This window comes from Necator americanus, chromosome III, assembly GCF_031761385.1.
Source record: "Necator americanus strain Aroian chromosome III, whole genome shotgun sequence".
Lineage (NCBI taxonomy): Eukaryota > Metazoa > Nematoda > Chromadorea > Rhabditida > Ancylostomatidae > Necator > Necator americanus.
In genome coordinates, this window is record NC_087373.1 from 9,421,529 (window position 1) to 9,430,205 (window position 8,677).

The following is an 8,677-nucleotide window of genomic DNA, read 5'->3' on the forward strand; positions in this document are numbered from 1 at the left end:
TTCATCGTTTATCCTTTACGGGATGCGCAAACGCACTTCCATTTAGAATATTTTAAGGTTTACGAAACAGTTGCTGGCCTGATTAGTGACTTCCGGTGTTTACCCCATCAGTGGAAGTCGGTGTTTTTAATATTTCGGAAAAGTCTGGTGCCAATTAATCGTTCCCGGAACGATGAAAGGCTTGGTTGGCTCAGGAACGATTCCGAACCATCGCGTGGGCAGTCACAGGGAAACCTCTTGCCAACCACTTCAAACTCGTCCACGTATTATTTATACTTGTATAATTAATTGCACTAAAATGCGTTAGAGCATCGTAATTGGATTGATACGACTGTGACTTTTAACTTGCTCTTTTTATCCTTTATATATTTAACTATTTATTTATATTTATTCATTTTTATTTCAGCATATACTATGCACCACTGCGCTATGTCATTGTCACTACTGCTTCCTCCAGTTTTCTCTCTGATGCACAAATTGCATGAGTACAATTTTTCGTAGATTAAAATATGAGAATGGCCACATTAACGCCATGCAATTGTCAATAGGAGCAGGTTTGATGGATTCTATAAGCAAATTTGAAGCCAATCTTCTTCCTCGCAACGAGGTTGTTCTTTTCTTATCTGCAGCGATGTGAACGCATAATTGCGTCTGAAACCATGCATGAAATGACGAAGAACGAAAAAGAAAAGATAGCTCGATAGAATGTACAATGGAAAGAAATAGGATTTCTTTGTAAAACAGCGAGCTTCTTTTTATTCATTGATTTTACTTTAATCTAATATGTTGGTTTTTTGAAAGGCGCAAATTTTTCCAAGAAATGATAATATCCCTTTTTATCTTTTTTTCAGGGCGGGTGTAGTGTAGCGGTTAGAGGTTCCGCTTCCTGCACGATCGATCGGAGGTTCGAATCCGCCCTAGTGCTCACCAAGCCTTCCATCCCTCCGGGGTCGATAAATTGGTACCAGACTTGTCTGGGAGGATGAAAACACTGACTTGGCACATCGGCTAGCCCCCACAGGTCATTGTATGGGCCAGATACACGTTCGTAAACCTCAAACGATTCTGAATTGAGGTAAATGTGGGGGCGCATCCCAAGTGGGTTGATTAACGCCAGAAACTTTATCCTTTATCCTTTATCTTTTTTTCCTTTTTTGAAGGCGTTTTCATGATCGTCACTAACCAGAACAATACACCTGATGCATGTGTTGATCACGAGAACTGCGGCACGTCAGCTGCAATTCACGGACCTCTCTACTTAAAACAGACCTTCGCTGGAGAACAAATACAAGTCAATCTCGTGTCGCCGAATGTCAATAGGTGTAAATACGGATATATTACAAATAAGAAATGTACCAGATATTAAAGGCATTCCTCGGGAAATGAAAAAACACACCTAAAATGGATCTCACTCCGCTGCGATTAGCGTTAACAGCCGCTTTGTCGGACAAATTGATCACTCTTATGAACTTGGTCCACCCGATTTCTGGGTTTGCCTCGAAAATTTTTTGTTTCTGTTAAGGTACTTGCAAAACACGTTCTAAACTCTACTTACAACCCAAAATCTAATTTTGGGTTCAATTAACGGCAGATAAAAGGGATCTCCACCTATCAATGGATGATGAAGGATAGCGCTTGCATAGTACAGTAATAGATTTAATGGTATCACTTCACGAATCTGAGGTGGTGCAGATTTCAGGTGGAGTATTCGTATACGGGATGGAAGACTATGGAGAGGGGGTGATTCCGTCCATTTCTTCCTAATTGCCGTAAAAAAACGGTTCGGAAAGCTGGCGCGCTCCAGTCGAGCTCCTTGTAGGAAATAGTGCGCCAGAACGCCTGAAGCCGTCTCTTCCGGGCCGTTTCTTACGGTAATTAGGAAGAAACGGACGGAATCACCTCCCTCTCCATCGTCTCTCGTATACGAATACTGCACCTGAAATCCGTACCACCTCAGATTCGTGGAGTGATGCCTTTTAAGAAAACGCTTAGAAAGGAAGTTTTCCATTTGTTGAACATTTTTGGAGGTTTTTTCTAAATCGAACCGGAAATTCTTGGTAAGAAGAGGACCCAATAAATATCTATAAAATGTTCTCATCAATCACAGAGGTTTTTTTCTTCGCGTTCCCAGAACTGCGCAGAAAGATGAAAAAGGTGTCGATAATGGGATCGCACTTAATGTGGTCCTTAATTTGTTTATTCTCAAGTGTGACGCTTAGATGAGATAATCAGGGACACCTGGTTTCAAAGCCGGATTTGAGGTGCAAGGTCCACAAAAAGTAAGGTCGATGATAAACTACGGCACAGAAGTGATTCCAAGTTGAATTGGGAAGACATAGATTGTTTGCAGCGCAAAAATTCGACTTCGCTTGTATCTTGGATTGCGATTGTCTTCTTTTTTACTTTGAAATTGAGCAGAAAACAAAAATGCAAGAAAAAAGAAAACAACATCTAAGGCAAGAAATCAAAGATCGTTCACTTCTATATCGGAGCTGAGTTACTGTCTTTTGATTTCTTTTTCTGTTTCTCTACGGTTGATCTCATATGAGGAACACCTTTTCACAACCTCAACTAGTTCTTAGTGAGGAAAAGCAAGGCAATCAATCCAGCGGCAAAAAAAATCTTTTTATTTCATCTTAATTTTTGTTTCCAAGCCACTAGTTGGTCTGCGCAAAATTTAACGAAAAGCTAGTGGGTAAGTGCGGAAGCATAACGACTAAATACAAAATAAAAATCCTGGCCGTTCTACGTTCTGTAAAGCTCTGGATTTCGGAATGGGATCTCATGCAAGGATTTATCACCTCATGTAGCTGAAAAATGAACTCACAACCTACCACACAAAGTACTAAAAAGAGCCTAGTTTGCTTTACAAAACATAGGCGAATTTCCAACTAGCTCTGTTCTTTTGGGTTTTTGTTTTATGGCACTCTTATGCATGATTTCAAATAATGAATTAATATATTTCATCGTTGATTGTTACTTTTAAAAAAAGGAAATACTAAAAAGAAACCGTAGCCATACCTGAATTGAGTTAGAAAAATTCTTCACTATAATTCACTTCTTTTTTCTTGAACAACTATGAAAAAGACGCCCAGAGGATTTCAGTAAAAACTAGGAAAAAATAAAAAGAAAAAAATAAAAAGAAGACTCGGGGTCAACAACTAATAACAAACCTGTTAAGGCAGTAATTATAAATCAATAAGTGGATTTTAGGTGCTCGTAAGGGGATGTGGTGCTCATTAAAGTTAAAAGTTCCACTTAAATCCGGATCATCCAATGATCAGATCAAAAGTTGGACTGTTTCAGAACGTTTATGAAAAAAACATTGAGAAATACAGGAACATGCTCCCTTGCAGCTTTCAATTTCTCTCATTTTTTCACTTTTTTCTACATAATTTTTGCGATTGCACAGAATAATTAATCAACTAAACTAATGAACTTGTCAATTGATTTATGAGCCTAGCAAACCTTGAGAAAACTCTCTTCTGCTAATTTTGTAGCACGGACTTCAGGATGCAGCAAAATATTTGCCATAAAGGACCAAAATATTTGAAAGAACAACATAGTTGAATATTTTTTAAAGCGGAATTCTAGAGCGAGACGTACTTCAAAGATACTTATCCATTACTGCCCATAGGAAATAAAAAAGAAAACCTTCAAATGAGTGAGAATGCAACTCATGAAATGGATAAGAGACCTGAAATTGACAAAGAGAAAGTAGTCGGAAAAGATTAATCTAAACTGTTGAGAAAAACTGAAACAATATTATGTTTTAGAACAAAAAATTTTCCGCCTGTACTCGCTGGTGTCCAGTTGCAGCTCAAAAAACTTATCCATAACGTCACCAGAGACCCTTCTGACTTTTCGTCGGAAAACATCTCGACCTCGTCGCGAATACGGTAAGGCGAGAAGTAGATCAGAAATTATTTGCGTCAAATATTTAGAAACAGTTTACTATCGGATCTCGTCTCTATTGTGTGAGGTTCGAGCGGTTTGTTGATCGACAAACAACCGTTTCTACGCGCCGGCACCTCCCACACTTTGTTAATCCGACACATACAGTAGCGGTGCACATACAGACTACTTTTGCCGATTTTTCCCCCGGAAACAACATTTTCTTGGAGAAATTTCGTTGAGTTGAAACCAGAGGACAAAGAGAAATTGTACCTGTGGTTAACACCGTACCAAAACCAGAAGTATTTAACGGATGTAATGGAAATATATGTGATAGGCAGGAAAAAGAGGACGGTTGTGGCGAGGATTCCTTTTAGGAGCGATGAGAACAGCTGACGATGAACGATGGGATCACTTTGAAGTTGTGCGCGAGTGATGATGCTGCTGCGTGACCGTAGGAACGGAACGAAGGCGCATCGATTGATAAATAAGGCACTGCGCAAGGTGAAACCGGTGCGACAAATGCATCTACAAATGCATATGTAGAATATGCAGAAAAAACGCGCCCACCGTAACCATACACATTCAAAAACGGAATTCTCGAAAAGTTTTTGGAGGTCCTCCTCTGTAGGTAATGAGGTACGGGACCTACGTTGCGTAAAGCAGGACGAAAATACGAAACGCTTCATACAAATCGCGGAATCGGGGATGTCCAACGAACACCAAACGTGATCAATTTATCCGACGACGCAACTCTCTACGCTCATTTTTGTTGATGGAATCTTGTTCATCACCCTCCATTTAATCACTCGTACAGATACAAATACAACAGAAATAAAGAATGAAATTGATACAAAAAAAAAACAAAGAATGAACAAAGAATGATTAGCCTCATGCTTCTGCTCGGTCGAACTTACGACGATAAGGATTTTTAGGATGTGTTTCGCGTTTTTCCGATGATACTCGCAAAATACTCGTCGAATCCTACCTACTGCCTGGAAAACCTTCAATCCTTGTTTAGAAGGAACGTACTGCTTGGAAAACCAATACGTTCCTTCTAAGCAAATCTTCCCATCAACAAATTTGCGTTAGCACTCTTTTAAGCAGAACAGTACATAAAAAAGCGAGTGGTTTGAAAGAGAATATGGGACGTGATAGAGAATCCGGCATAGATGTATATCTTTTTGTGATCTATCGGCCGTAATCGTCGTATGTTATAGAATGTTATACAGTGTATAGTAAAATCATAAAATAAGCGCGAAAATAGAAGTATAGTTCTTCCGAAAATGATCTAGAAAGTTGTCGTTGCTTTGTAAACTATCCACTGTCTCCCTCAACTTGAAAAATATGTAGGTATTTTAATGTTTCAATGGTTCGAAAAAAATATAAGTAGAGCCAGTAGGAACCTGCTCTAAAACTGTTGTCTGTAAATAGTTTTACTTTTTGTGACATTCTATAACCATTAAATCACATCAAATGAGAGAAATTTCATTATTAAGGTTATTTTATGACAAGACATTACATTTCAAACAAAGAGTCAAGAATTTACAATAGATTCCTTGTAGCCCACCTCTTCTAGAACACAATGTAAGTTCGACAGACAATGGTCGCTGTATTCATGACTGAGAAATTTCTGGATTTTCTCCGATATCTGCAACGTGAAGTTGATTCTAGACTGGAAATATGTAGCTCGAAGGATCCTGTTGAAGGTCAGCGTTATCTTCCTTTTTGCTTACAAATGTTCTTGTGATTCAAGTGAGTAGATAAGAAGGAGCTCCCAGTGAAAGTCCTTCATGCCTTCCAGCGTGGAAAAAACCCACACGGATGACGTCATTTCCACTATGACACACGAAAGTATAACATTTTGCCTGTATACCGGTTTCACAATTACATATGTATGCCTTCTTACGGTTGGAAGACAATCAACTGGCAAAGCGCAAAGAAAGTGGAGTTTTTGTTTTTTTTTATCCCCTTCTCAGATTTATTTGTAATTTGTAGTAAATCACAAACAACAAAAAGTACATGATTGCTCTCTGTGATGCGATTTTTAGGATCTAAACGATACAAAAATAGAAATATACAAAGTGATATTTTGGTTACGATTTTGAGAAATTGAAGTCAGGGAGGTTCCCCTGTAAAATATCCTAAATTATCCTGTAAGACGAAGAAAGACGAAAAATAGTGATTCTAATGTCTTCGAGAGCAGTGATCGCTCAGTTAGATTAAAACATTTTGTGAGCAGTAGTAATTATATAATTAATATTTAACTACTTCTGCTATACATTATGTGGCATATATTTTGACATATAGTTGACATAATGACGTATAGCTGAGATAATGATAATGATGATGATATAATATGACATATAGTTAGTAATAAAGAACTCGGTGCACTCCTCAAAACTACGAAAGTGCGTCTTCTTTGCTCTCACCCCTCCGTTCCTCCCTCCCTTCCTCCCTTCCTCTCTCCCTTTCTCCCTTCATCCCTCCCTCGCTACTCCTTGAAAGAGAGAACCATGGCAGCCAATAAAGGTTAAAAGCAGCTAATAATCGTCACAATTTTCAAATTCCAAAGCGATACAGACATGTAGTGACTAAGGTGAGACGAGGAATTTAATAAGAACACCGGCATCGGACTCACACGAATAATGAAAACGTCAAATCTTCCCAGGAACAGGCTCCTATCAAAAGTTTGCAAATCGAAAAAGTGGAAAAGAAGGATTGAACTGTCGAAGTGAAACAACGTTTCTAATGAATACGTGTAAGGGGAAACATTGAAAGGAAAATCTAGACACTACGAGATGTTTCTCTCTTGAGAGTTTCTAGTTCAGATATGTGGCGAAAAGAAATTCTCAGGACGTGTAACCGAGAATGTTCCAGAAAACCGAAGGAAGCATCACAAGGTCAGTTTTGAAAACTTATTTGTATATCATTTTATCGAAGAAAAAATTGGAAAAGAAGGAGGAAGAAAAAAGATAATAATTAGATTAATTATGAACGGAAACTATGTTTGAGACAAAATAAAAAAAAACAAGAAAACAACAAATAAGTGAACCAAAAGAAGCACAACCACAAACAAGCGAAACAGTTTCGAATTTAAAAGAAAATCCTAAGAGTTTTAGTATTATTCTAAAAAATTGCTCCAGCTCCAGAAGAAATAGTAGCTTCTAATCTAATTTATTCTAATTTCTGCTTTATTTTTTATTTTGTTTCTTATTATTTTGTCTATTTATTTTTACTTCTTCTATTTTCGCATCTATTATCTTTATGTTCAAAATAGAAAAAACTAGAACCTAAGAAGATAAACACTATTTCATAGAACAATAGTCTTGTCTATTTTTTTTCTTGAAAACAAATGTTTTCAACAGAAATTTTCAGCAAAATCATTTATTTTTCTAAAATTTAGTTTAGGCTGGAGGTGTCGGTCGTTCTTGGAGTTGAAACATGTCACTTTAGTCAAATTTACAAAATCTTCAGAGTCATAGAATTATAGCTGTGAGAGACATCGAATTGTTCGCAATATTATGTAGATTACGAATATGTGACTATCATTTCACTTTTCCAAAAATATGTTCACGTCAAAAATCATATATCCTTGGAGCGCAATTATCTCGGACTCAGCCTTGTTAATGTGTACCCACAGGTAATTTCTTCAGAAACTGTTTCCCTGGTAAGTTTTGAAAGTACCAGTTACATTCAAACGGTAGAGCTCGCGCTCACGAATCTATTGATGTGTAGATCTTATAATAAAGGTCGAATTGAGGCGAGTTATAATAAAAAGACGAAAAAGACATGGATTCGCGCCTTTTTCCTCTTCTGTCGAAGAATTACCGGTTCTACTCTATGAGAGAAGAGCCGACTGCCAGCCACCTTCAATCCGAAATCATTGTGATTGCGTGATCATGGAAAAGGCTGCGTACGGGTACGGCATCAAGATGAAGGAACGAACATTTCTAAAACGAGGCAAAAGCGGCGGAACGACCCGCAAGAGGACGACGATGGTGGCGATGGGCGCGCGAAGATGTACGCCGACGATGAATGAATGAGTAGTCAGCAGCAGCAGCAGCGGCAGCCGGTCATCGCAGTTCGAGGATCCATGATCCATGACGGGAGAGAAGGTTTCAACATGTAGCGCAGACGCATGACGAACGTTCTTCTACGGTTTACACTACACTTTGTGCAGAAACGCAAGCGTAAAATGTGCTAAACGATTTCTAACAAACGCTGATTCTTTGAAAACAAATTCTGGGAAGAGCTAATTCATTTCATAATGCGTTTTTTTTTTTACAAAGTCTTCCCTTTTTTCTATTTCACTCAAATTATTCTCGGATGAGAATCTGACGAAAACCTATAAGTTAGCCCGGCAGAAATCGGGATTTATCGGGATTTATGATCGGGAGCTTAGCCACATTTCTGCCGGCGGCAGCAGGGTGCCGCTTCCAGCTGAGCACGAAAAGAAAGAAAATTCGAAGAAACGAGACACATCAAAGAATATCGCGTCATTTCTCAACACATCTACGCAATTATTGAAAATTATTTCTCAACACATTAACGGAAATATTAAAAATTGACGAAATTCCAAGAATTTTGGCTGCCCTCGGAGTGATTAATGAGGCTCGAAATAGATAGAACCGGAATGAAAACAACGCAAAATAAAATTGTGCTTTTCATCATATTATTTTGTTACTATTATATTTATAATAGTACGATGTATAAAAGAAGAAATATATAAATATATCATATATATCATATAAAAATATATAAATAGACCATATTATTTTGT